The sequence below is a fragment of the Ammospiza caudacuta genome, chromosome Z (genome assembly GCF_027887145.1).
Source record: "Ammospiza caudacuta isolate bAmmCau1 chromosome Z, bAmmCau1.pri, whole genome shotgun sequence".
In the NCBI taxonomy this organism is placed as follows: Eukaryota; Metazoa; Chordata; class Aves; order Passeriformes; family Passerellidae; genus Ammospiza; species Ammospiza caudacuta.
The window spans coordinates 30,124,722-30,137,750 of NC_080632.1; the positions used below are offsets into that span (position 1 = coordinate 30,124,722).

At 40.5% G+C, this 13,029-nt stretch overlaps 1 protein-coding gene across 1 annotated transcript in view; it reads right to left on the minus strand.

The window, feature by feature from the left end:
- Positions 1 to 10,407: 10,407 nt before the first annotated feature.
- The window catches only part of AOPEP (aminopeptidase O (putative)), a 177,110-nt gene continuing 174,488 nt past the window's right edge, over positions 10,408 to 13,029 (minus strand). Inside the window, exon 16 of the mRNA XM_058823596.1 lies at positions 10,408 to 11,211. The gene's annotated coding sequence lies outside the window, so the exon portion shown is untranslated. The remainder of the gene's footprint in view (positions 11,212 to 13,029) is intronic.

Sequence of the window (13,029 nt, forward strand, 5' to 3'; positions counted from 1 at the left end):
TTTGTTTGTGTGGTTTTTGGGGTTTTTTTTTGGTTTATTTTTGGTTTAATGTCTAATCTGGTTGTTGGATGTGAGGCTCTTTGGATGTGTTTTCTCCATATTGTGCCTATATGTAATTTTAACTATGTAGAAGAAAGATAAGCAAAGAACTGCAATATCTAGTTCTTGCAGATTAATTAGGTGAATGTTGTGGGTATAATATTTAGATGCATATGGAAGTTTTTGGACAGGTATTTTTAAGTATCTTTTCTTTGTTTTTATTTATCCATTGACAAAATGCATGAAAATTCTTCTAACTTCAATTAACAAAATCATTATGCTGATAAATAAGGATAAATAGAATTAAGCAGGAAGGAAGTGTACAATGAAGGCAGTAAAAGCCCAGAATTAGTAGTGAATTGATACATTCTTGTTTTCTTGTGTTTGGCTTCCTAAGAAAAGCTGAATGATTTAAATACTAAGGAGGGTTTGCTAGTTTCAGGAGGCTCTAAGGAAGAAACCTAATTGATACTGTCTGTAACTTAGAAAAGATACATCTGTATTGGCATTCTTTTAGCTCTTTTTAGCGTAGTGGTTATAAATTGTTGGTGTTTCTTTTTCTTTACTCTTTCACTATGTTTGAATTATGATCTAACTTTGATATAAGCTGTGATTTTGTGGGATGTTGAAGCTACTTTTGTTAGTTTGCCAGTGGAAGGCTACAGAGCAGTTTGGTAGATCTGAGTAATGGAAGATTTCTCATGCTGTGGCTTCTGCATTATCCATCCAATGTGCATCTTTTCCTCTGTAATTGCTGCTTTCTGGAAATGTTCTTTGGGGCCTTCAAGGCTGTACTTCTTTGCTGAACCAGCCAACAAGTCCTGAAATCACTTCAAGAAGATTGTTCCCTTGCATTCTGTCTGCAGCACACACCCTGGTTGTGTTCAGTGCATAGAGAACTTTTCAAAACTGTTCTGCTTCAAGGTGTTTTTTGAATAAGAATACAGACAGTAAATTTTACTTCTTTGTTGATTATGCTCCTTTCCAGTCAAAGACTGCTAAGTTAGAGCTTTTTGGATTCTGCAAGCTTTGCTGGTTGGTTTCTGTGGATTTTCTTCAGGCAGAAAAAAAGGTCATTTCTGTGGCTTTTATTTAATCAAGATCTCAGTACAGTGCCTATACCAAGCAGAATGTATTTTATTTTGTCATGTGTTGTCAGATACTGCAATTTAGCTGACCAACAGTAACATTTATTGCGTTACTGCTAGCATCTGTGATTAAGTTTCTGTACTCTCAGCATTGTAAGTGTCAAGAGATGTTAATAGACACAGTGAGTTAATATTTGTTTCAGTGAGCTGAAAACTGTGATATATGTTTGGCTCAGCAGGGATACAATTAAAAAAATTCTGAAGCATTAGCATTATAGAAGTATAGGATAAAATATCTAGCACAAATTACTTGCAGTTGCTAAACAAAATACTGTTAAATCAGATTTGTACCGTTTCATTGGTGTGTTATCTAATGTCGGAATAAAGTACCTAATGTTAATGAGTAATGTCATACTCATTAAAACAGAGTTTTCTACTAGACCCCAATTTGAAAAGTCAAAACCTGGAATGTTACAGGAGGAGTCCTCCATGAGCACACAGAGCATGCGTTTGAATTTTTTATGCTTTCCTGATAGTCTGCAATGGGTTTCTTAAGCATCCAGCATGTTTTGTTGGGCAACACCAGTAGTCAAACCACTGTAGCTGAATGCTCTGGTGCTGGAAGCATCCCTCTGGCACTTCATTCATTGCAGTGCTCAGATGGGGGCTGCTTAAATCCACTTCTCTGGCAAGTTTTCCTTACTTGTGATAGAATTTTTTCTAAAATGCTTGCCTGGATTTAAAAAATATGTTCATGGTAGACATTCCATTTGCTGCCCTAGTAGAGAGAAGCTTATTCTGGGAATTTGCTGTTAGGTGGTCTGTTTGCTAGTGAATGCCATGGAGGTGTTTCCCTTGCTTGCACTGGCCATCTTCCTTTAACCAGCTGTCTGGCTGCTGGGAAGGAATAAACCTCACAAGATCCTTCTGATGACTTGAGTGTGCTCCCTGTTGTCTGAGCTGCCAGGAGCCAGCTAGGGATAAGCATTGGACTGCTGGCAGCCGCTGAAACAAAAATTTGAAATGTCAGCTGGCTCTAGCTGAGTTGTAGTGATCTAGACCACAGGCAAGGGTGGTGCTTTACTTTGCATTCTATATTCTTGCATGTGTGTAGGGAGGGAGTGACAAAAAAGATAAAACCCAGCATGTTTGAAACTCAGCTGTAGAAATCTAGCTGTGATTTTTATATTCGATACTGACAGAATTAGGAAGCAACAGTTCCATACATGACATTCCATTAACCTGCATGTCAACAAATAGCAGAAAAAAATCCAGCAGTGGTGTCTTTAATAGGTCTGTATATTTAACTAACTGTTATTAACTTTAACTGTATTCACTATATATTTAACTATATATCTCTTACTGCTTTAAAAGCCTCTTTCATAACTCTTCTCCACTATGTCAGATAATGGATAATAGATAATAAAAAAGTAGACTCTCAGAAACAATGACCCTCTCTTCTCTATCCTTTTCAATAAAAATATTTTTAGTCCCATGAACTTTTGCAGACACATAAATGCCATCCTGAAGAGATTGTGCTTTTACATATTCTTGATTAACATTGTGAATTGCACTGTTGAGATGTCTCGTGTATGTGCCCGTTAGCCTGCATGTACAGTTCACTCCTTAAGATTTTATTTCTTAGCTTGTGAGTTTATTTTGAGGCTTCCAAAACAGGTGCATGCAATGTCATTTGCCTGCTACTGTTAAAAGTTTACTCAATATTTCGCATATGAGAAAGCAGCTTCTGTTTGTTTTGACTAATGATGCCATAACTTCTACTATGTATAGGTTTTCTGAAAACAGAATTTCAGCTTTTTTATTTCCAACTAACTTGTAATGGTAGCTGATTATACAGATTTCCTATCTGAACCATTGTTCCCTGTAGAGACTACCAGTAACTGTTTAAGTGCTTTTAATCTTTTTTAAGGACTGTGCTGCCCTTCCATATCAGCTTCAGATGTCTGCGAAAAGAGAGAGAAAAGCCAGTATCAGATTCCATGGAAGAGGACAGAAGTATTCAAATATGACACAGGATTGATTTATAAGATGGAAATCAGTGATACATTTTTATGAACTCTGGCACTTTTTAAGTTTCTAGTAGGGAGGACCAATAGCAGCATCTTTTCTGGAAACATAAGAAAAGTACCAGTGTTTTTTCCACAGACCTGTAAATTTCTCCAAGTTCACTGTAAACCCCACTGTTATGTTTCAGCTTTCTTTTTTTGTGTGTTTGCTTTTTTGCTGAGGTACAGATGGCCAGTGCTGAGCAGTTTGCTGCACAGCATGCTGTTCAGGCCAGACCCAGTTGCTGTAGCTGCTTTCTGTGACTGGCTTGTCCTAGGCTGGTGGATACTGAGCAAATGTCAAGCCCAAACCTTGGAATTAAGCAATAACATCTGTTTAGGAAAGATAATTTCATTGGGATTTAAAGTCTTCAGATGACAGCTGTTGACTGTTTTTCATTGTGGCTCTTCTAATCTTGACTTCATGAGTTCTCCTTCTGCTCGTTGTACTGGCAGAGCAAGCTCCCACATGTGCCTATTCTTTAGGCAGAAGCATTGCCTTTTTTTTTCTTCTTTCTGGCCAGGATCCAAGATGAATATACAAATGGTAGATCCAGTCTCTTTATTTTTTTGTTATTTATATTCTTAAAATGTAATACCCTAAACCCAAGTAAACATCATAGAACAAAGTTTAAGAACTTGCATATAAAATCAAGTATGGGCTGAATATCTGCTGAGATCCTTCACTCACAGAGTTGTGTCTGACCACCAGCAATCTGTAGGTCAGTTGTTCCCTGCCCTGATTTCTTCAGATTTGGTAAACTTGTTGTAGAAGAATGAAAAGGTAGAATTTGGTATCCATGCTGTCCCCCCCTGCTTCAGAAATCATGCATTTGAACAGCCCAGTTGGTGCCCCACTTAAATGGTTAACAGGGCCTTGGGACAATTCCTCAAAATGCATTTTAGAGTCTGGCAATCCACACGCATTTAAAGAAAGGATAAGAAGAACTGCCTTGTGTCATCCTGCTGTGGTGCCATTTTCATAGTTTTCCTATCAATTTGGTTTTCTTTTGTGAATCTGAAAGACAGTTTAGCTCCTAATTTTTCACACATTCAGGGAGTAAGCAGGAAGAAGAACCATTCAGAAGGTTCTTCCTGACTGCATTGGGTCCTTACCACCTCTAAAGCTTGAACAAAAAGCAGTCTTTAATAGCTGTATTTCAAAACCAAGTGGGGAACAATTTTTGGTTTTTGCATGTTATAAACCTGTGGTTTTGATGCTGAATGCCCTTGATGCAAAAAAACAGTGCCACACCAGCTTTTAGCATTGACCTTCATTCTGTGAATGTCAAACTTTTCTCAGCATCACATCTGTCCTTCAGCTGATGCTGGCATTACTTCATACTGGTAACAGTCAATCAACTAGCTTAAGAAATAAATAAGACTGGTCTTTCTGTTTACTTAGTCTGGAAGCTTTCTAGTTTCCATTCCTTCCTTCCAGCTATCAAGTGAATTTACATTCCTGTGATTTAATTGAAAAAAGGAGAGGCAAGTGCTGCTGGGGAGAAGGTGGGTGCAGAAACTGTAAAATGGTGTGCTTACCTCTTCTTGGTATAAAACTGACAGTCTTTCATTTATCTGACTCTTCATCTGTGTAAAGAGTGTGCTGGTTTAGGCTTTGGTAGAGTTAATTTCCTTTTCAAAGGCTGATGTGGGTCTGAGTTTTAGATTTTTGTTAAACACAGAATTGATAATAAAAGAGCTGTTTTTGCCATTGCTGAGCAGGGCTTTCACAGAACCAAGGCCTTTTCTGATTTTCACAGAGCCATGCTGGGGAAGAAGTTTAAATTAAAATAGGTGAGTTTCAGGCACACCAAGGAACAGATGCAGCCTGAAGTAGGATGGTTGCTGAGATAATGTAATTTTTAGTTCTATTGTACTTGCAAGAGTTGACTGTAAGGAGGTACAGCTGGAGAGCAAATAACTTTTACTACCAAATATAAAAGTAAGTGTGGGACAAAGTTACTGTGAAGAAACAACTTGAGGTTAAAAAATTTTTTTAAAACATATGCTTTTCCTGTGTGGTAGATGATGAGCACTGTCATCCTTTCAGGATTAGAGATGAAGTGAATCACATTATGGTGCTAAGCACCAGCTTCTCAAACCAGCCTGTTTAGATCCAGTCATGATGACTGGGGATGACGCCAGTGGCAAAGCAGCCAACACTGGCCCATGAATAAAATGCCTCAGATGGAGCTTCAGCAGAGGGCTCCAGTGCTGAGACAGCAGTCCCAATGAGCCCAGAGGAAAAGCCTGGATGTGCTCAGAAATAGGCAGTTTTCAGAGATGACTGAAGTGAGCTACGTTAGCTAAAGGGTACAGCAATGTCCAGCTGCTGCCCTGGGGCATGTGAGCAAAACCAGGGTTTCACAGGTTGTACTGTGGGCACTACCACTGTGCTAATAATTTCCGATGTGTAAATGATCATGTAAAAGCAAATTTTTACAGAACTGCAATTTCTGCATGCTTTCAGGTAACAGAACAAATGCCTGTTGTTCTTCTGGAAAACAGGTATATTTTAGTATTATAAAATATTGATTTTGTGCAGAGAATATGCACTTAGCTTAAATCACAGCAAATGGACAAATGCAGTTACTCTCCCAAGGACTGTGCAAATGTCTCAATTTCTTTAAACACTGCCATATTTCACTGACCTAAAATGTCAGCTTGGCAGCAGGTAAGATTTTAAAATAAATTTTCCAGTATACTGTGTCCACAGAAACAAAGGAACATAGCCATAAGTGTATATGTTCACTTCATATTTTGTTTATGTGCCTAAACTCATACACTTGTGAAATTCTAGGTGAGTCAGCTCCTCTGTTTGGTTGCTTCCTTGTCCTTTCTTGCAATTTTTTTCCTTCTGACTAGTCTGGGCATCAGCAATTGAGGTCAGAAAGAGAAATGGACTTAGGTGTCTGTTGAAATCTTTGACTGTTACAGAAGACATCAGACATGAATCATGAATACTGGGAACTGTAGCACAAAGGTAGATATTTTGTAGCTTTAAAAACTCACAAGATACATTATTAAAACAACCACAAGATGTATTAATTTTTTTTTTTTAGATATTAAGAATTGGTGTTGTGGAATAGGGTTTTCAGTGAATTAGAGGATGGTTTTGGCTCAGCGTGTGGGTGTATTTCAAATGTTGCTCTTATCTGAGTACATTATTATGTGAATGTTTTTTCAAAGTAAAATACCATTAAGTTACTGGTAAAAATTTGAATGGCCTTAGATATTTCATGTACTGCTAGTCACTCTTAAATCACGTGTAGTGAAAGTGAGACCTGCTGCATCACTCATGTGTCTGAGCTGGCACTTGCCTGCAGTACGGGGGCCTGGAAGGTGTGGGTTTTCCAGACATTTACAGTCCAGTTTCTGCATGGAAAGAATCAACCCCAAACTAATAGAGCCTTTGGGACATAATGGCTCATGGTAACTCAGCTGCTTGCTGATTCTTACAGAAGCACCATGGTTTCCTCCCATGTACCTCTGTATGCAAAGGAGCCTACAAACACTTGACATTTTCTGTAGTACAAATACCAGTTCTCAAGACTTTCAACAGCTGTGGAGATGAACTGACTGGCTGCAGTGCTCTGCAGGATACATTTTAATACTCCATATAACTTTATTTGTTTTGGTAGCATCCTTTTTCATTGTGCTTTTTACATGTCAGAAATCCTTGGGCTCTTTATGCTAACTTGTTTCCTCAAGCTGCCCACTTGCTGCATTTCCAGTCAGACCTTTGTTTCCAGACCATTTTCCTTTGCTATTCTGTGTGAGGCATGGGCAATAGGGTACAGCTAATTCCCTTCTAAAGGAGACGTTACAGAGACAGCAGCAGCTGCAAACACCTCCCAGCAAAGCTGCAGACAGAAAACAGCTGTCAGCAAAATGGTTTTGCTCTGTACTTGCAACAGAAAGTGTATGGCAAGGAATGAATGCATTCCCACTCTGAGAAGCTGAGGGACTCGCAGGGCCACCCCCTTGTTATGGTCTGCCTTTACTCTGAAAAAGCAACACAGTAAGCAGCGTGATGGTAATCCTTGCCTAACTATAGGGACACAGTACAATTTTTCATCTGAGATTCATTTTCAGAGCTGAAAGGTACATCCAGAAAAGAAACACTGAGATCCTAACTAGATGCTGGACTGATGAAGTAAGTGGGAGATAGCCAGCACTGGGCTGTCAATGCTCTTCAGAATAATATTACCACTGTGTTTGGAAAAGACTGAATTGGAGATGGGAGGAGGAAAAAAACTCCTACAAAATGCTGTATTTTATGCAGAGTGGGCAGCCTATGAAACAAGTAAATGAAACCTAAGGGCAAAGGCATACCCATATAGGGGCCTGTGTTGTCATAGCCACATACAATTATACAATACACTGAAATGGAAGTGACCCACAAGGACCACTGAGTCCATCTCCTAGACTAAAGTATTGTTTGAAAAGACATTGCTTCCTGTAATGATTTAGTTAGAGGAAGCTTAGAAATAAATTTGTTGTTTACTTCTATTTGCTACAATTAGATTCTGCAACTTCCTTCTGTTGGGAACTCTATAAGAACACCCACCTGAAAGAAAACCATAACGTTGGTGGTTTGCTGGGGTTTTTTCCCCTTAGAATTTCATCTTAGGCTTTTGATAGTAGGGTCTATCTAATCTATCATTAAAAAATTACATGTGCAGGACCTACTGCTCCAGCTGGATCCCTACAAATCTATGGGGCCTGATGGGATTAATCCAAGTATCCTTCCAGAGCTGGCTGATGTAATCATAAAATGTCTCTTTTTGAGTGATCTTAGGAATCCAGAAGTCCTAGATGACTATAAGCTGGCAAACCATAGTCCCGATTTTCAGGAAGGGCAAGGAGGACCCAGGAAACAACGGGCCTGTCAGTCTCACTCCAGTGCCTGGTAAAGTTATGGAGAAGCTTATTCTGGGGCTACTGAAAAACACCTGAAAGACAACGCAGTTATCAGTCACAGCCAGCACAGCTCATGAGAGGGAAGTCCTGCTTATCAACCTGGTTTCCTTTCATGACTGGGTAACCCACCCAGCTGACCAAGGGAAGACAGTGAAGTTTTTGATACTGTCTCTCACAGGATCCTTCTGGACCTACTGTGCAGCCTCAGCTGGATAAACACATCATGGCGTGGGTGAGCAGCTGGGTCACGGGTCAGGCACAAAGGGTGACAGTGAATGGGGTGACATCAGACTGGGGACCTGTCACTACTGGGGTTCCACAGGGCCCCATCCTCGGCCCTCTGCTCTTCAACATCTTCATAAATGACCTGGACACGGAACTGGAAGGGATACTGTGCAAGTTTGCAGATGATACAGAAATGGGAGGAGCTGTTGACTCCTCCAGGGCAGGGAGAGGCCCTGCAGAGAGATCTCCACAAACTGGGGGTCTGGGCAATCACCAGCCATATCAAGCTCAGCAGAGGAAAGTGCTGGATTCTGCATCTGGGATGGGGCAGCCCTGGATGTATGGACAGACTGGGAATGAGGTGCTGTAAGCAGTGCCATGGAAAGGGACCTGGGGGTCCTGGCAAGTTGAACGTGGGCCAGCAGTGCCCTGGCAGCCAGGAGGGCCAACCCTGTCCTGGGGTGCATCAGGCACAGCATCACAGCTGGGCAAGGGAGGGGATTGTCCTGCCCTGCTCTGAGCTGGGGCAGCCCCACCTCCAGTGCTGGGGCTGGTTTGCTGTACAAGGAGCAGCTGAGGGCACTTGGTCTGCTCAGCCCAGAGGAGACTGAGGACAGACCTCACTGCAGGTACAAGTTCCTCATGAGGGGAAGGGGAGGGGCAGGCACTGATCTCTCCTCTGTGGTGACCAGTGACAGCACCTGAGGGAACAGCCTGAAGGTGTCTCAGGGGAGGTTTCAGTTGGATATTAGAAAAAGGTTCTTTCCCCAGAGGGTGTTTGGGCACTGGAACAGGATCCTCAGGGAGGAGGTCACAGCCTGACAGAGTTCATGAAGCATTTGGACAATACTCTCAGGCACACGGTGTGTCTCTTGGGGCTGGTGCGGTGCAGGGCAAGGAGCTGAATTCAATAATTTTTGTGGGTCCCTTCCAACTCATCGTATTCTGTGATTCTGTAAACAATTATATGGTTCCATTCCAATGCTTATTGCATGATTCAGAAGGATTTTAAACTAAGGGCAATGCTTATATCATGTTAGTGACCCTACTAAACAATACATATGTGAGTCTCCTATGCTCTCTGATGAGTTATGGTGACCATAACTGTTCAATGCCACCTTCAGCTTTCTTCTTAATCTGGAGCCTCACTCTATATCACAATGCTTGGATTAGCAACAAAAGGCCCCATAAGCACTGATGAAGGGCCAGGACTGCCACCTCTTTGTCATCTTTTTGGTATTTTGGTGTTTGCGTTTTATCTTCTGTTGCTTTTCTCAGTTTCTACCACACATGATGGGTCACGACTTTGTAGTGCGGGGAAATGTTCAAGTTAAAGCTGCTGAAGCCGACTGTAGGAGCTGTAGCAAACAAAACTACTGCTGTGCTCAATATTAAAATAAAAAAGGCAAGTAGATTGTTTTGAAAGAAGAAATATTTGCTGCTATTTTAAAAATGTGTAATATCTTATTTGCCCTGTAGCTTTAACAGTACTGGCTACGAAGAGGCCTACAATGTACTTAATTTCTGCATATTTTGTGCAAGAGTCTTATCCAGCTCTGCATTTTTTCCTTACACAATGAAAAAGGCAAAAAGCAAGCTGGTTTCTTTTGCTGGCCTTCGCAGAAAAACCTGTGAAATGAAGTGTAACTCTGTTATGAATAGGATCCTGTAATAACTACGTCTGTGAGAGTCACTACATTAGAAGTCATTGTGGTGTCTCAGTGCCTTCCTGGACAATTTCCTAACTCTTGCTGCATTTGAAAGAACTTGGTGAGTGTCCCTTAATTCAGGTTTTGACACTATGCCTGCCAAGGGGGAGGTCAGAAAATGTGGTGACGTGAAAAGGAACTGTACTCTTTGTACTGAAGACAATGTTGAGGCAGGCTTTCACTTTAGATTCTAAGAACTTTTAATAAGTACCTCATTTATTTTTTTCTCATTAACATCCCTTAAGTAATGAATTCCAGGTTCTTTTCTCCTGTTGCAAAAGAAGGAATGAAGTCATTCTTCTTCCCATGTTTTTAAAATAATGTTGAACCACAGTGCAATGGAAGGACTATATATACTTGAAAAAAAAATTAATAATTTTATTATTATCAAAGAGGATTTGATATAAAACAATAGAGTACAAGGGAAATAAGTTCACAGATTTTTGTGGTTTAAATTCTTACTCTCTGAAAGGAACAATGAAGATGTCTTCTAAAAATTTAGAGATTCACTGATCAGGAAAGGATACACTTGAGATATCATTGCAAAATAAGTATCACAAGGGCATGAAAGACATTTTCAGAAAATGGGAGGTCTGACACTTCTAGTAAAATTTCACCTAAACATGACAGAGAGAGCATGATGATCTGTGTTTTTTCTTCAGTCCCATCCCATCACTAGGATGATGGCAGGTAACTTTCTACAGTTTATTTCTGCTTCTATCTAATCTTACAAGCCCCACCCCAGCCCCTGCTGATTTCACACTGAGGCTTTATAAATATGACATAGAAGTTACAAACAAAGTTTTAAGTACGCAATACAACTCCATCCATTTTCAGAATGCCCAAATTAATAAAGTTGTTCAAATCAAGAATCTTTGGCATCTGCAAACCAGAATGATTGTATTACCAAAGCACAAGGATAAATCCAGAAATTCCTGTATCAAAGAACTACCTAGAGTCAGAGAAGCTCATGTGTGTGTAGTTTGTCTTGCGTTCTCAGTTACAGTGGACCTCTAGAAATACAGAAAGGTTAATATTTCTGTCAGCTGATTGTTTTAGCAGTCACATAATCCTTCCTTTGATGTCCTGGGTCAATGAAATCCTAGTACCATCGGAGTTTAGCAGAAGATCTATTAAAAGAGTTGTCTGTGATCTTTCCTGCAACGGAAACAGCGTTTAAAGTTATTACTCTGTCACAATGAAGGAATATCTCTGCATTCTTGATTGCCCCAGCTTTCCAAATTGAGTTATATTTTAGGTCACCAGTAGAGTCTAACTGTAGCTACAGAGTTAACAATGATCTCTTTAGCTTCCTAAAGCTACCACAACAAGGTCTGGAGAAGACAGGGAGGGATCCATGGCGGAAGCACTAATGTTTTGGTTATTACCAGGTTTCTCTGAAAATAATGTTGGAGGCAAGTTACCAGAGCAATACTGTGTGATGTGCTACATATTCACATACCTTCTCATCTTTAGCCAACAGTCCTCTTAAACAGTACTGAGGTAGCTTTTCCACCTTAGGCCATTTAGTATCTAACATCAGGACATAAGGTGTACTGATTCATTTTTGAGAGAAAACAGCAACAACATTTCTCAAAGGCTCTTAGGAAAGGTACATCTTGTTTTTTGCTCTAGGGCTCGACTCCTGTTCCTGCTGAACTGAGCCAGTGTGTAAAATCAGAACTGATATCAGCTCAGTAGGCACCGGAGGACGGGTCCATCAACAGCCTGGAACAACAGCAGCAGCTGTAAGTTGTTTCCGACTGGAGCTGCCACCATTTCCTGCAAACGACACACAGTGCTAAGCTACAGCTTAGCTCAGAGAGGATCATTACAGTATCCATTAAAGAGAAAACAAAATCTTTATTGACAATTTCAGGTTAAAAGTCACAAATGTTATTTACTCTGACCTTCAGGAAAGCATGGTAACCAAATTACTGTAGGCAATGCCTTACATCTGCAATCAGACTGAGAACTTAAGGAGCACTGTTTATTCTCAACTAAAACTAAAAGTCTTTGGTCCTTCCCAGGTTGCCTCTGCCTCTTATTCTCCATACACTGAGCCTCAGACACATGCCTTCATCACAAATCTGCCCGTTCAGCAGCAAGGGATCTCTGCCAGCAAACGCTCTCTGCCCTGCAGAGAGTCTCCTCTCCCTTCTCTTCAGGTGCAGAACTTAGCCACTGTGAACAAAGAGGAAAACAATCACTGTTCACCAATCAGCTAAGCTCTGCACCTCACCAGAGAGATCTTGGTCTCAGCAGAGATAGTTTTCGGAGGAGGTTCTTCCATGATGCTCTGCTGCTTTCCTCTGTTTTTGGTGGGTTTGGGGGTTTGCTTCTCTCTCCCTCTCTCTATTTTTTTTTTTTTTTGTGTGTGTGTATGTGTGTTTTTTGTTTATTTTTTTGATAGATGGAGAGGATTCCACGCTGTGCACCCATCAGACTGTTAATGGTGAGTTTCATGCTAGCAGCTGTGGTCATGGCTGCGTGGTAATCCCTGGCAATGTGATTTTAATCTTAAGTCACAAATCATCATGCCAGGAACCCAAACAGCCATAACATTAAAAGAAAGCTGTGTAGTTACACAGAGTATTGTACTCAGTATCTTTAGGTTTTATGTTATAGCTAACCATGCACTTCCACTCTGTAAAGTCAAAGGGGTAATTCTAGACTATTGCTAACACCTGCACACCATGTAATTTTCCTGTGCTAGATACTTACCATCAGAATCTTGTAGAAATTTTGATTTTATTGTTTCTGGCCTTCAGACACTTGAAGACACCTACCAGATTAAGATTAAGAACTGTTGAACGTAACTCAAATTCCTTTGAGTCCTTGATAATTGGGAGTACACTAAAGAGTCTCTTTAGCTCTGTTTTAAAAGGTGTCTCTCCTACCCCACCACTGATATCCTGCCACTCTACAGTCTGATCCACCTTTCCCAAAAAGTTTTCTTGGCAGGCACAATTCTTG